Source organism: Hippopotamus amphibius, chromosome 6 (assembly GCF_030028045.1).
Source record: "Hippopotamus amphibius kiboko isolate mHipAmp2 chromosome 6, mHipAmp2.hap2, whole genome shotgun sequence".
Classification (NCBI taxonomy): domain Eukaryota; kingdom Metazoa; phylum Chordata; class Mammalia; order Artiodactyla; family Hippopotamidae; genus Hippopotamus; species Hippopotamus amphibius.
Genome location: NC_080191.1, coordinates 100,486,488 through 100,499,832, shown reverse-complemented (window position 1 = coordinate 100,499,832; position 13,345 = coordinate 100,486,488). Strand labels below are relative to the sequence as shown.

Sequence of the window (13,345 nt, the reverse complement as noted above, 5' to 3'; positions counted from 1 at the left end):
TCCGCCGGTGCTCCGGCGCCCTCTCGCGGCCGTCTGCTCGAACGCCAACTCTCAGCCCCTCCTGCCTCCCTACCCAGTCCCGGGGAGGCTGCACCTGCCTGGAGCACCCACCAGTCTGATAGTCTGATTTCGTTCCTCCTCTCCCTTTAAGTGCAATGAATTGCCTTACAGAGGTATAGGAGCTCCTGCATAAGGAAGGTCTTTTAGTCAATATACCTGAAACCTCAGAAGGTTGCTTCTAGAGTTAACCTGAAATACTGTATTTTTCTCCTGATGTTTCCAAGGAGAAGCAGCTCTAGTTTTCTAAGTCAGAAGAAAGTTATCAATATAATATTCTGAGCCAGAGATGGAAAAGCAACATTTTAGAAAGTCTGTTCTTTCTGAATGGACCTTTAATTTAAGACAGAATAAAGGATTCCTTGAACTGGATACATATAAAATCTGTTTACTTTATTGACTCAGTTGTGACATTTAAAATAGAAAGCTAGGACTGAGCATGAGCAATTCTTCACAAAACATGCACATTAACAGGGATGGCTGCAGACAATGACTTTGTACAAATTCAATCACATCTATTGGGTAAATATTGCACTGGCTCCAAGATAGAGCAAAATAATAAGCCTCAAGCCTGCTCCTCCCAGTGAAGGTGGGAGCCCCCCTCCCCCACCATCATCCCCAACTCAGTCAAGATCATCAGTGCCCACAGCGGCACCACAGTAATCATCTCCAGGGACCCGAGTCTCTCCGTGAGACCAGCAGCCCAGAGGCTAGTTGAGTGAGTGCCCCGAGCTTGACCACGTCACCTCTCTGAGGCTCAGTCCCCACATCTGTCAGATTAAACCGCTGGAGTCAACAGATGATCCCCAAACTCTCTTCTGGTTCTGAGAGTCAAAGATGCAAAGTGATAAAATCGTCGTTCACAGTTTAGAGATGAGCCCAGCACAGGCCGCTTAGATGGGGTGCACCAAAATCACGGGACAAGTATAAACCTTCCAAAATAAGTCATCCCTATCCGTCCACTTTGCAAGACTTGCCTTCAGGCCTTCAGTGTTTACTGAGTTAAAAGCTAGTGGTTCTCAAGATGCTTTCCCAAGAATACAGAAGCCAAAGAAAGGATTTCCCAGCATTTGCCAACTTAAGGAAAGCATATATTATATGTCAGATACACTGAATATTTAGTAGTTCAGAGACTAAACAGAAAGCTTCCACATAAATGAGATTTCTAGTACAGAAAAGACTGGAAGTGTATGTAGACCTTACTATGTTTTTACTCTGCAGTCACGAGTTTTAGCAGACTGGTTGAATTTAATGCTAATCCAGACTCTACTATAAATTGTCTATTTCAAATAGCATAGAAAAGACAGCCCATCTTGCCTGACCCATTGATTGAGCTTGGTTTTGGACTTATCACCAACCTCCACAAGAACACCTCACTCAAAGAAAGGATGTGTCACTCCAACCCCCTTACTTTTAATAACATGCTTCCCTCAAAAGAAAAACCATTCTAGAATTTTTAGCACATCCTAAAACAAATTAAAATTCTGTAACCCCTCTTGACCATCTACATTCAATCAGGAGAAAGGCAGAGTTAAAGGCAACTCTATAATCATATGCTGGCAGGTCAGTTCTAATGAACTATAGGATGGTCTTGAACCATGTGACATTTTAAGTGCATTTAAAATTTTCTGTCTTCATATTCTGTGACTCCAGCATACTAGCTACTGTTGCCAAGGAAATATGACTTTGGGTTCCTGCAGGGATCTGAAGGGGCTTTTGTTTGTTTGTTTGAACATTAACATGACAAAAATGGAAAAAGTAAATACAGACAGCAAATTCAGCTCCTTTCTTCTTCAAAATGCAAGAAACACAGATCCTCTGGTCACATCTCTGACGAAAAAATACAAAGATTCATGAAGTGACTTTCTAAATGGTATAGAGACTTTCTCCCAATCAATGGGGCTGGTACCATCAGAGTCCTCTTCTCATTCTTTGTTCTAGATTGAGACCTCTCTGAAATTGTGGGACATTGATTATACACAATACTAGCTACTCATCTCCAGCGTGTTTACCCCCATGGAAAAATCCCTTCTTTACATGAGTAAAGGTGGCCATAAAGGTCCAGGGTATTATATTTCAGAAAACTTGTAAAGAAAAGACAGAGAAATGCATGGTGCAAACAGTATAAATACATTCAGCTTGGTTCCAAAAGATTCAAATGCAGATGGGAATAAAGTGTCCACCATTAACTTGTTTTTTTTTTTCCTCTGTGATTACTCCTTCTAGTCAGTACAGTCAGTATAATCTAAAGGTTTTCAGTCATGATAGTGGACTCAAGTCATCTGATGATAGGAAGAATCAAAACCTCTATTTTATGGAATACTACTACATAAAACTTCTCTGGAAACAGATAACATCTTGGCTTCCTACTAACTGAAACACAGTATTTTAAAAACAGAAGTCCACATGCAGATTAAGAAACCCTGTAGTACAAGGCACTTTTTAATCGAAACCTCCAAAAGCAGGGTCTCCTTAAGACAAACCAAGGATTCCAGCAAAATGCCACGTTGCTACCAGAGACCTGAAGAGAAACAGGAAGTCTTTTAAGTACAATTTAAAAAAACTCACAAATCTCAGAGCAACTATTTTTAAAGAAATATTCAGAAGCTGTCTCATGCTGGGAAGGCCACCGCTCCCCAAATTACGCTGGGAAGAGCTCTCACAGGAATGGTATAGGTTTGATGTCCGTCCGTAAGCATTTTCACAAGGTGAAACATGAGGAGACCTTTGGTTCCATTATAGGTAAGCTCTTCTCACTGAACCATTAAAAACACCGGGGATGCAATAGCCACTCCTACTACGGAGGGATACTTCCTTTTATGTAATGCTCAGGGAAAATCACCTAGTTTTGATGTGGTTTGAGTTTGATCCTGTGAAACCATCAGAACTTCCCACCAGAGATAAATGAGGAGATTCTGGCCTTTATTAGTATGCACATGAACACAGGTGTCCTGGTTGTACTTGCCAACCCTCCGGCTATTTTTATCCACCTTCCTCCATGGGTGAACCTTTGACCAACTCTGAGCTCAGATCCCTGACCTATTAGAGTGACTTTGTTAGTCTTTCTTTTAAAATGAACAGACAATAAAATGAATTTAACCTAGAAGCAGCTCAGTAAGGGAAATGAGAACATCAGAAGTTATCTAATCACAGCCACAGCCATCCAGAGCTCTGTCTTATCGGCTGGGTCATAAAAATGGGACCTTCCTAAACTTGAACGGCATCAAATGAAGTAAGTAAAGTTGCCGCTTGCCTCTGGGTCTTACGGGGCTTGCTATGCAGCTTAATCAGTGTATACTAAGTACAAAACATTGTCATGGATTTGAAACACCTGTGTTCTAGGAAAGTTTTTTGGGGGGTGGGTAGTGCAGGGGAAGGGCGTTTTGACATAAAGCAAAAAAATAAAACACAAACGTTTTTTGAGAATAGGGATTGTTAAGAGGGCAGTAGAAGGAAAGAATGGGAAGAAAAGAATTTCTCCTCTGAAGTGACGGTGGGTTTTCCAAAAGAGTAGGGTTTAGTATCCGTTTAAGGAGAACACTTTTAAACACGCTGGACTGCTCAAAACTGCTGTTTAGGGAACCTAAAACCAAGCGAGCCAAGAGCAACCACAGCAGTGCTTTAAAAATCTTGGCAAAGCAGCAAGAGGACGAAGAGTTGGTTTTGCACAGTTTGAACGCAGGAGTAAAGAAGCAGAGGCATCTCCTCCCAAAAGCACTGAAATCCTATGGCATCAGTGGGTCAGCTGCAGGGGGCGGGGGGTGGGGTGGAGGATATTTCCCTCCCCAAGTCTCCCCACCCCACCCCACCACTCCGTTCACCCCTCCTCCCTCCACCACCCCAAGGGCAGCACTTCTTAAGCTCGAGCCCTCAGGGACCCCCTCTGCAGCCCGGATTCTTCCCAGAGCCTGGCAAGTTCTGGGACTTGGAAGCCAGGCTGGCAAGGCCGCCGGAGGCGCAGTGGGACCTGCAGCCTTAAAGTCCACCCACGTCCTTCAAGGCGAAGGAGGAACTGATCTTCCTAACAGTACTTCTCAGGGGTCCCGACGATGATCAATACTCACTCGACGCCACGAGGACCACCTCTGCACTGTCCCGCCGAATTCCACCCTAGGGGTCCCCGGGCGTCTGTGACAGCGCGGGGCGCAACCTCTCTGGTCTGCTGGGCCGGCGCTCCAGGGGCCCCTGCAGTGGCATCCTCGTCCCCTCCCCGGGGCACCTGAGCTAACAGAGGGAGGAGCGCAGGGGACTCTGCTGAAGCAAGGGAGCCTACGGGCGAGTTTGAATTCCCAGAGCCCGGGGCGCAATTAAAGAGTATCGGAAGCTGGGTTCCCGGGGAGGGGGATGGGAGGCGGGGAGGCTGGGAGGCTGAGCCTCGCCGGCGCGGGTCCAGCCCCGGGACCCCGCACGGCTGCCGCGCCCTCGCCCCCCGCCGGCAGGAGCGGGGCTGCCGCGACCCCAGCCGGGACCCGGGACGCGGGAGCGGCGGGCCGGCCGCGTCCGCACGCGCGCGGGGCCAGGGCGGGGGCGGCGGGCAGGGCGGCCGCGGGCACCGAAGTTCCCCGACGCCGGCTCGCGGCGGACCCCCGCGCCGCAAAAGTTGCTCTCGGGCCGCGGCGCGGGCGCGGCACAGCTTACCTGGCGCGGGCCCCGGGGGCGGGCCGGATCCGGTGGCGCGGCCGAGGCCGGGGCTCGGCGGGGCCGGGGGTCGTGCCGCTCCGCCCGGGCGCCGGGGCAGCTAGCGACCGCGTAGGGCAGACGCGCCGCGCGGGGCCCCGAGCTGCATGCCGGCGCGGCGCGGCGCGCGGCGGGGCGGGGCCGCTCGGCCCGCGGTCCCTCGTGGGGGGCGGCGGGGGCGCCGCGCAGGGGGCGGGGCGGGAGGCCGGACGCGGGCGCCGCCGGGCAGCCGGGGCCGCCGCTCCGCCAAGAGCTTCCACCTTCTGACGAAACCCGCGCGCCCAGCTGCCCGCGCGCTGCTGGCTCCCGGGCCTCGGCGCGAGCGCCCCCTGGGGGCCCCGGCGGAGGGCGCGGCCGCGAGCCGAGGGCGCCGCCTCGCCCCGCCCGCCCGCCGGGAGGAGTCCTGCACAGGCGCGAGTCTCTGGGCGCGTTCCCACCCCCCAGCCCGGCCACGGCTCCCGTTCCGGCTCCCCTCCCGGCCCGGTCGCTCACCCCGGCTCCTGGGGACAGGTCGCTTCAGGAGAAAGCGGGGATGTCTGGAAGGGAGAGGGAGGGATGCTCCTTTTTGCACACATTCCAGGAAACTTCTTGGATGGATGCTCAACTGCCACCAAAAACGGTGAGGAGATCTCCCATCTCTGCATCCTCTATGTTTGGCATAAGGAGACTAGTGCTCCTTTTTCAGTAAATAAGTGCACGAATAAATGAATGGACATGGAGGCTTTTTTGCATCCTGTAATGTCTTCCTGAATACACCCACTTCACAAGTACAAGATAAACGCTTGGGGAGCACCAATGTTTAAAAATAAATGTAAACACACTGTCTTATGTAAGGTGTACCCACGGCCACATGTTATGAAGCACTTTAGGAAGGAAGTGTGGCTTTCCTGTCCCAAACTTATGAAAAGCCGAATTCAGACAAACAAGCACTGGAGGTGTATACTGTGTATTGCTCCTGTTTCTGCAACAGTAAGCTAGACAGCTACCTTCTCTCAGCATAGAGCCGCACATTTGTGAGAACCACAAATTGGACTTCAGAATCCACAAGGTTCAGGAAAGGCAGTCTCTGACATTGGAATGACGAGGATATTACATACGATGTGGACAGGGAGACAGGGACATAGGCGGGGCTTCCTCCCCATCTAAGGCACATCTAACAAGACCTCTCTCCATGTAAAGAGGTTGTCAGACAAGGGGTTTTCACCAACCACAGAGTTCTCAATTGCAAAGGCCACAGAAGAAGTAATAGGATGACGAACAGGTATCCCACTAATGGTTCTGTAGAGATCTTTAAGAGGCAAAGGAAGAGCCTTCAGAAAGAAAAGACTACATTTTTCTTCCCCCAGGTTACCGCTCGAGACCTTCTGAAGTAGGGTAACTCGAAATGTGGACCTAAAAAAATCTTAGGCGGCTTAGGCAGGGAAACGCCTTTGGTTCACTTTGAACGGAGAAACTTGGGTCATGTGATTAAGCACAAGCCAATCACTGTGTCCTTAGGATGCAGGATTCGCTAATGCTCCGGGCCTCCCGCAGCGTTTGGGAACATTCACTGTGCTCTGCAGCACTTCCGGAGCCCAAGTGGCACCCCCCCCACCCCCGCTAATCCAGAGCGACTGAGAGGGAGACAGGATGGTCCCCCAAAGAAAAGGGGGGATAGATGCTGTGCAGGCAGTCAGTATATGTCCACTGAAAATGGAAATACTAAGTCAGAAAATGTTCCTTTCCAGTTTAACTAAGAAGTAGCCTTGGAGATGAACTTGAAGTCTGAGCTGGATTGAACTTGCAAAGATGAAGAGAGGAAAAAGGAAAGTGATTGTGTATTTCCTTGCTGGTGACTGTAAGTCCCATACAGGCAGGTGATAGTCTGTTTTGTTGTCTTGTGATTGTAACCCTGATGCCATTGTGATGTTTGTCACTTAGCAGGTAGGCAATATACATTCGTTAAATTAAATTTTCAAAAATACCTGAGAGCTTATTGAACACAAGCCTCTTATTTTATGGGTGAGATAAAAGGAATTAAGGTGTACTATTTCCAAGAGACCTGTAAGCTACTCTATTGACTACCAACAACTGCCCACCTGGGTTTTATTATCTCTACAAAAAGCCTACGGTTTGAATGTCCAGGCCAGGGAACATAGTTAGTTAATGGGAGAACAGGAGTGTTGATGGAAGCAGGCTCTGAAAGCACAACTAAAGATGACATAACCAGGAACCACAGAGCAGATAACTAACAGAGTTAGAACCACAGGGAGAGTCCAGTACAACCATCATAGCTCCTGGTGTTAAAGGGACAGACTCAGAAACTGAACGCAGCACCACAACTTGTGACAAATATGGTTTCCTCTGCCAGCAGGCTTCAGCTCCCTAATTAGAAACAAACAGTCGCCTGCAAGCCGATGTGCAGAACACACATGCAGCTTTATGCCAGAAATTTGGATTTTTTTTCCTCAAGGCATGACACTGAAGGTAAATCAGAGGCTCTCTGCCGGCACAGAAAGCAGAATTTCCTCCCACGTCTCCCATGAAAACAACAGCCCATCTCTACAAATGAGGATCTACAACCAGCTCATGAACTCAGGTCGCCGTCGCTGCCCCCACAGTGAGTTTCTCACCAGCCGGAGTCCTTTTAACAACTATGACATCCAAAGCCCCTGATCCTTGTCACTCACCTCCTTCCAGCTCTCCTCTTCATGGATTCTGAGCTGCTGGGCTCTACAGCCATGGTCAAAATGATCTAAAGTCAAGCCACAGGTCACGGCACCGCTGGCATTCCCAAGCCGCAAAGGAGGCTCTAGCTCCGGCAGATCTACTCGCCGGGGCTTTGTTTGATAATATAAGGGGAAGCATCCGCTCACTGTCCTATGCCAATATGAAAGGCACCCCTCCCATCAGTGTGACAAGTGCAATACTGGAATGGAGCCGGGAAACTAAAAGGAAGAAACGTGGATTCTTACCAATGCAGTTGATACCATTTTTTTAAGGGTGACAGATGGTGAAGGGGAAAAACAGGCAGAGAATCAGTGCCCTGCATTGAAAACCTTGGATCCTTCCCTCAATGACTCAGGATGAGCATTTTGTTTTGAAATTGAATTTCTATTTTCCTTCCTTTTTTTTTTCTTTCGAGCTGTAGGATGGTTACATCCTCAACTATCTGAGGGGACTTCTGTAAATAACAGGACTTATTTTTGAGGCTTTGGATCAAAAAAGAAACTTGCATTCTCTCCCCCCCTCCCCCCGTGGTTATTTATAGATTAAAAACTTGTTTTTTTTTTTTTCTATTTCATGCGATTTTGAGAATGGACTGATATGTCCTCCTCTGCTGTTTCTATGTATGCCTGAGATGCGTTCTATTACTGGAAAGCAGAGAGGAATGCTTGAGAAAGCCCTTCTAAGATGTTAAGAGTCAAGAGAGAACTGATACACACATTCCAAGCTGATGTAGGTATGACATCTTCTACTGTCTGTCATTCTTCTATGTGAAGACCTTGTGTGACCTCTGGCACCTCTGACATCCACCAGTCACAAGCCAGCCATCAAAGGGGTGCCCTATTCTTTTGTCTACCAATAGGTGGCATCAAAATCCCTCTAGCTCTTCGCATTTTAAAAACCATTGGCAGAGAGCATTTTCTTTATAAGATTTTATATTTTACCATGGGTGATACTTTAAAAAACACTAAATCATCTGCCTATTATTTCAGAGCAGATTATCCCATTACCTCTTTTTTTTAATTTGTTTTATTGAAGTTTAGTTGATTTACAGTGTTGTATTCGTTTCTGCTGTACAGTGGGGTGATTCATATATATATGTTCTTTTTCATATTCTTTTTTATATTCTTTTCTGTTATGGTTTATCACAGGATATTGACTATAGTTCCCTGTGCTCTACAGGAGGACCTTGTTGTTTATCCATTCTATATATAATAGCTTGCATCTGCCATTTAGCTCTTAATTAGGCCTCTCAGTCACCCCCCAGTTTCCTCATTGTGAAAAGAAGATATTTGAATTGAACCTCAGCTCTGGGATTCTGCTTTTCAGCTACATCACATCTGCTCTGCTACACCATTCTCCATGTTTGTGATAAACCCATGAAGACTCCATCCCTTTGGGTTTACGGAGTGTCAGTATGCAACTATCACTCTGTTGTAGAGACAGCTATTTACCTAGCCTGTAATTGTTTTTATTTGTTTGTTTTTCCAATTAAGAAAAGCACAGGGACTTCCCTAGTGGAGCAGTGGTTAAGATCTGCTTGGCAATACAGGGGACACGGGTTCAATCCCTGGTCTAGGAAGATCCCACATGCTGCAGAGCAACTAAGCCCGTGCACCACAACTACTGAACCTGGGCTCTAGAGCCTGCAAGCTACAACTGCTGAACCTGCATGCTGCAACTACTGAAGCCCATTCATCTAGAGCCCATGCTCCTCTGCAATGAGAAGCCTGCACACTACAATGAAGAGTAGCCCTCGCTTGCCACAACTAGAGGAAGCCCGCACGCAGCAATGAAGACTCAGTGCAGCCAAAAACAAATTAATTTAATTAATTTATTAATTTATTTATTTATTTTTGCCATCAAATGAATGTAGACTTTATTTTTTTAAATAAATTTTTAGAACTTTTATTGAGATATAGTTAACATACAATAAACTGCATATATTTAGAGCGTACAATTTGGTATCCCAATCTCCCAAATTAATTTAATTTAAAAAGAAAAAAAAGAAAGAAGGAAAAGCACAATCGAGGGAGGTGGCCATGTGTCAGCCCCAAACTCACATTTCCCAGCCTTTCTTATAGAGGGTGTAGTCATGTGCCAAAGGTCTAGCCCTGCACTGTCAAATATCGTAGCCACTAGCACAGGTAGCTGCTTAAATTCAAATTTATTAGAATTAAGTAAAATTAAAAATTCATTTCCTCAGTCACAAAAGCCACATTTTACATGCTCATAGTCACAAGCAGCTAGTAGCTACCATCTGGGACCGTTCAGATACAGAACATTTCCACCATCGCAGAAAGTTCTGCTTTGCAACGCTGGTCTAGCAATTGAGATGTCAGTGGAAGTTACAGAGCAGTTTCTGTGATGGTCTTAAAAGGGAGGGAGATCCCTTTGGGTTCAGGTCTGTACCTTTATTTCCTAGCCCCTTTACCCCTCCCTTTTCCCGAGCTGAAGTTGAAGGTGGGTCCGTCATCATGTGACTGGGAAGAAGCAAGCCTCGGCCAAGGCAGGCTAAGCAGAAAGGTAGAAGGAACCTAGGTCTTTGATATCATGAAGGCAACCACATTGTCACCAATTTTATTACAAGAAAAATAGAACCACTCGTTGATACAAGCCACTACTTTCAGCTTTTTATTACTAATCACCAAATCTTGTTTCTAACTGATATACCCTCAGAAAGTTACCTGGACAATTTTCTGTTAATGGCTTTGGATAAATAAGCGTCTTTCCAGTTTTCTTTACTTCAGATAGAGTTAAGGACAAATTCCTGGTTAAAAGAAACAAAACAATGTATATACCCAAAAGAGATAATTATTAATCATTCCTTTCAATATGTCAAATGGGCCAAAATGTGGGCGACAGGGCATTAGCGGTGCCCAAAATAATTCTCCCCTATTTTATAGTTTGGCTGAAGAGCACCTTTGCATTATCCTGGAGAAAAGGTAGGTGGGTATGGAGAGAAAAGGAACATAATATTTGAGCCTATTCTATCTGCTAGAAACTTGGCTGAATGATTTCACAACACAATAACAATTAAGTTTCATGACAAGTCAATAAGGTAATATGTATAGCTCACCTTTTTTTTTTTTTTTTGTAGATAAAAATCTACACAGCTAGTTAGCCATAGAGATGAGTTTTGAATCCAGGTCTGCTTGGCTTGGCACGACCACATAATGAAATCCTCCTAGGGAGTGAGTGCCATCGGATTCTTCTCCATGTGTGCTTATTTCAAGACTCTCATTCCATCCTCTGGACCATTTTTTTGATGGGCTTGATTAGTTTCTACCATAGAAAAGACCAATGACATTTATCTTCATCTTCATAAGCTGCAGAAATTGAGCAGGCAGGTTAGAGCAAAAGGCTTTACAAATGAGAAAACAACACAGACGAAGGCTTCAAGTCAAGATCAGGCATGGCCAACAAGGCCTCTCTAGGGAAGCAGCTGATGAGCTGAGGACTGAAAGTGAGAAGGAACTGGAATGCCATGACCAGGGGGAAGAGCATTCCAGCACGGGGAACAGCAAGCATGAAGGCCCAGAGGTGGGGAAAGTTCTTTGTGTTCTTAATGGTCAGCTTTAAAAGTTTGGACAAGAGTGGATGAGGCAATTAGACCACAGTAAACTTCCTAAAGGGGAAAAGAGGAAAGAAGAGTGAAAAAGATGTGCGGAGATTTCAATATTATGGAAAACTTGTCTTGCTAGTTTTATTGATTACACGCATTTTGAGCATCTAGTCTGTGCCAAAACCATCCTAGGCACTGGGGTTGACAAGACATTGCCCTGTCCTTCAGGATTGTATAGTAAAGTGCAAAGCACAGAACAGAAAAGGAACCCCAGAGGGGTCACCCACAGGATCCCCTGCTCAGGAGTTTGCTTCCACCTCCTGGACTGACACCACCAGCCCCCATTGACACCCAGGAAAGGAAGGCCTCTGGGCTGTAGGCTCAGGGAACCAACATGCAGAAGGTCATTTCTGAAACACTGGGTGCATAAGTCCACAAAGGACACTTAAAGGAAGAACAGGGTTTGCCTCAGCAGAATCCCTCCCCCGTACGACCTGCTCTTCCCATGGCCAACATCCATAATGACCTTTTGGGTCAAATACTTTCATACATGTTACCTTGTTTACTCTTTGCGACAAATCTAGGAGACAACATTAGCCCCACCATGTAGGTCATGCCTTTGAAAAACACCTACTCCTTCTGGTGGAAGGTGTCTTTCTGCTCCCCAGGTCACAGGATCAGCCTCCACGTGGCGATGGACACTGGCTCCTGGGGAGGAAGGTACACTGCTGTTATAGTTGTGGGCAGACCTCAGGGCCCCCAAGGGCAGGTTCTGGTTTGACGTATTCCCTGTAGGGTTGCTGTGAGGCAGTGTACAGAGTTTTTAAACCACATATACATAAGGATATTTTTTAATATTTTCTAATATTACTAAATGAAATCTTACTATATCTCCTGCTTTGCAAACTGCTTTTTATGTCTAAAAATATTAACCTACATTATAATTTATAGACTATGAAATATCTTTGAAAAATATATAAAATATATATAGATATAACAAAAGATACTAAATGAATTCCCTGTTTTGAGCATTTGTTTGCAGTTCTTCACTATTGTACACAGTGCTTCTACAAGCATGCTTTCATACCACGTACCCCTGAGATGATGTAACAGGACTACCAATACAGGCACCTCTGTGGCATTCTTTCCAAAAATCCATAACCCCGGTCTAATCATGAGAAAAACATTAAACCAACACAAATTGAGGGACATTCTATGGTATACCTCACCAGTACACCTCAAAACTGTCAATATCATTATGAAAAAGGAACAAAAAGGAAAGACTGAGAAACTGTCACAGATCAGAAGATACTGAGACAACAATAAGTGCAATGTGGCACCCGAGGTTGGACCCTGCGACAGAAAGAGGACACTAATGGAGAAATTGGTGAAGTCCAAATATGGTCTGGAGTCTACTTGATAGTAATACATCAGTGTTGATTTCTTAGTGATGACAAATGTCCCAATCTGTTAACATTAGGGGAAAATGGGTGAGAAGTATATGGAAATTCTCTGTATTATCTTTCTAACTTTTCCATAAATCTAAAAGTATCCCTAATTAAAGTCTATTTTTAAAAACACACAACTTTTCTCCTTGTTTCCTTAGAATAAAGTTAGACTAGTTAAAGTGAAGCCTCTGTAAAATTTTCAGGCTCTGGATACATTTTGTGAAATTAATGGTAATTTAACTTAATGCATCATTTTTGCCTACTTTGTCAGCAAAAGCCTCACTTTATCTGCTTGGCATCTTAAAGTCAAACGTCTCTTTGGCAAATTCCACAGGAAGAGAGTCCCCAGTTAATGCCACAGAACTCAGAGAGAAAATGAATGAGAACGGCCAGAGTTAGGGCCCAGCCCACCTCTCCTAGCCTGGTTGGTTCTCACGGGGCAAAGGAATTAAGAAACGACCAGAAATAAAAACCTCCGGAAACAAGGACAGAAAGTCAGAGGATGCTATTTGTACATAGTCATTTTTCTGATTGCAACTCTGCTTTCTGCATTTTTCCAGCAGTGCTGCCTTTAAAGTGAATCACCGGTGATCAAAGGCAGACCAAAATAACACATTGTTCCTCCGGAGAAGAGAAGGTGAAGTCCTATCATTCTGAGGTATTCTTGGGGAAAAAGGAAAGATGAGCCAGAGAAAGACCACGTTGCCTTCTTTTTCTAAAAGCGAGGCCTGTAATTTTGCTCTTTTGAAAATCTTTTTTAAAAACACTTGCCTATTGGGAAAGGCATAAGGAATGCTGAGGCATGTATTAAAGAGTTTATCTGTTGTGTTTCTATCTCCTCCTCCTGCAGCAGCGGGCAGAAGGTGCTCTCCGTTGTGTCTGGTCCTCTGTT

The 13,345-nt window shown here is 45.7% G+C and overlaps 1 protein-coding gene across 1 annotated transcript in view; it reads right to left on the bottom strand.

Annotated features, from left to right (window-relative positions):
- Window positions 1-4,758, bottom strand: part of CPNE4 (copine 4) — a 546,940-nt gene extending 542,182 nt beyond the window's left edge. The window contains exon 1 of the mRNA XM_057739418.1: window positions 4,696-4,758. The gene's annotated coding sequence lies outside the window, so the exon portion shown is untranslated. The remainder of the gene's footprint in view (window positions 1-4,695) is intronic.
- Window positions 4,759-13,345: the final 8,587 nt, after the last annotated feature.